The sequence below is a fragment of the Octopus bimaculoides genome, chromosome 20 (assembly GCF_001194135.2).
Source record: "Octopus bimaculoides isolate UCB-OBI-ISO-001 chromosome 20, ASM119413v2, whole genome shotgun sequence".
Classification (NCBI taxonomy): Eukaryota; Metazoa; Mollusca; class Cephalopoda; order Octopoda; family Octopodidae; genus Octopus; species Octopus bimaculoides.
Genome location: NC_069000.1, coordinates 36,505,911 through 36,508,859, shown reverse-complemented (window position 1 = coordinate 36,508,859; position 2,949 = coordinate 36,505,911).

Here is a 2,949-nt window from a genome sequence, read left to right as displayed (position 1 = left end):
AACATAACACACACACACACACACACACACACATTTATATGACAGTCTTCTGCACAGTGTGTTGACCAAATTCACTCACAAAACATTGGTCAGTTTCAAGATAAGCAGAAATCACTTGTTCAAGGTGCTGTGCTGTGGGATTGAACTTAAAACCACACGGTTGGAAGCAAACGTCTAGCTACACTGTCATGCTTGTGGCTATCATTTTCCCTTTTTGTTTTGTAATAAATCCCCTCCTCCACTGTCAGTGTATCTAGGATGCCATTTATCTGTGTGCTTCCTATGTTTTAAATGATTTAATATGATTATATAAAAATTTGGCTGCTATTACAAGCAGTCGAACAACCATATAGAGCAATGGTATTCAACCATTTTATACCTGTAGGCTCTCATAACCAGTCAGTGTTTAAATAATTCCATTATAGTTTTATAATTGTATATCATTGGGAATTCATCATCATCATCGTTTAATGTCCGCTTTCCATGCTAGCATGGGTTGGATGATTTGACTGAGGACTGGCGAACCAGATGGCTACACCAGGCTCCAATCTGATCTGAGTTTTTACAGCTGGATGCCCTTCCTAACGCCATCCACTCCAAGAGTGTAGTGGGTGCTTTTACGTGCCACCTTCATGCCGGTGGCACGTAAAAGCACCCACTACACTCTCGGAGTGGTTGGCGTTATAAAAAAAAAAAAGCTGAAATATTTTGTGTACAGTAGAAGTATAACTGATATCTTATTCTAACTTATCAGTTTTTTTTTATGAGGTGGCAGTCATGGATGGAAGCTTCTTTCTGAAGACCACCATATTTAACAGCATATAAGACATACCTTTATTTTACAAGTTTATTTTGTAGGAAAGAAAAAAATAACAAATTAATTGCACATTAATTTTAACAACAAAATTTTATATGGGCCCACAAAGGGCCATATGGACCCTTGTTGAGAACCACTGATCTAAATAGAGTTTCTTGAACATTTAGTGCTATAAAAGATTAAGATTACTAAAGATTTATTGTTTTGCTTGTATACTAACGAAGGTCCAATCAGGTGTTTTTCTTCTTACATCTTGTAAGTACCGAACCTAAGTTATTAGTGTTTTAGTCTCCCATCCATGTGTTTAACCCTTTAGCGTTCAGATTAATTTGTCAAAAGTAATCCTTGTTTATTCACATTTACAAAAAACTTATCTGATATTATTTTGTAGCTTCAAGATAGGAAAGATGTAATTGATTATTTTTAGAATGACATTGTAGGGTAGGTGTGAGATGCTGGTTCTGGCCAGTTTGAGCATAAAATATGTAGAATATCTGGGCCAGATACAGCCGGTTTAAACACTAAAGGCTTAAGTCTTCACCATTCATTGATGTAAACTGTTAAATTTTACCAATGTTTTCTCATATCAGCCAGTACCACAATCCTGGAGCCCAAGCAATTAGCCTAGATGGTTGAAGGGAGCCAAGTTAACTAATTAATATATGTGCCTGCATGTATCTTATTCCAACTTACCTGCTTTTTTTTATGAGTTGGCATTCATGGACAGAAGCTTCTTTCTGAAGACCACCATATTTAGCAGCATATAAGACATATCTTTATTTTACAAGTTTATTTTGTAGGGAAGAAAAAAATAACAAATTTGCTGTTTCGTCACAGATCTTTTGAAAGCTATTTTTAAATGTTGTTTATTTTTTAACCCATTACCTACCAGTGATCTCATATGAGATCACTTAAAAATTACAAATTTTGTAATTATCTGTCAATATTTACACATATCTAACCTTTTTGCTATATCTACTAGGTATATTTCTCTGATATTCAAATGAGGTTTGCTAATTTTTCACCCAATATCTCGTTTATTTCTATTTAAAATGTTATTTTGAAATGTTATTTTGATCATTCCAGCGTGTTTCTAAGGCTGTTTTATGCTAGAAATCAAAGTTTCATAAAAAAATTCCAGTTAATAGAATTATGGGAGGTAATGGGTTAAGGGAATTGAGTGATTCTGTGCCTGTAACTACAATAATACTGTGACAGAATATGGGAATAAAGTGTGAAATCATAAATTTATCATACATAAACAGTTATACAAGTATTGTGTTTCAATTTTATCTCTTTTTCTGATCATCTTTGAAGTTCTTTTATTTGTTTCAGTCACTAGACTGTGGCCATGCTGGGGCACTGCAGTCGAAGGAACTGACCCCAGTTTTTATTCTATCATCTCTTTTGCCAAACAGCTAAGTTATGGAGATGCAAACACACCAGCACCAGTTGTCAAGTAGTGGTAGGTGACTAACACAGACACACAGATATTTATATTTATATGACGGACTTCTTTCAGTCTCTGTCTTCCAAATCTATTCAAAAGGCTTTGGTCAGCTCAAGGTTATAGTAGAAGACACTTGTCCAAGGTACCATGCAGTGGGACTGAACCTGGAACCATGTGGTTAGGAAGCAAGCTTTTTACCACACAGCCGTGCCTGCCATACAGGAGGAGGTGTGTATATATATATATATATATATACACACACACACAGCCCTGCCTGCCATAGAGGAAGGGGTGTATATACATACATACATATATATATATATTTATATATATATAAAACACACAATAAATATACATATATATATACATACATAAACACACACACACACACACACACACACACACGTGATGGGCTTCTTTTAGTTTCTGTCTACCAAATCCATTCACAAGGCTTTTGTCAGTCCACGGTTTTTGTAGGAAACACTTGGTCAAGGTACCACACATGGGACTGAACCTAAGATCACATGCTTTGAAAGAAAGCTTCTTAAGCTTACATTAACACCCTGGTTGAAAAATAACTGTTTTTGGAGTAGGAGGGTGGTTTTAACTTGAATAGGTTGACTATAATATCCTCCTATGTGAAGGCGCATGGCTCAGTGGTTAGAGTGTCGAGCTTATGATT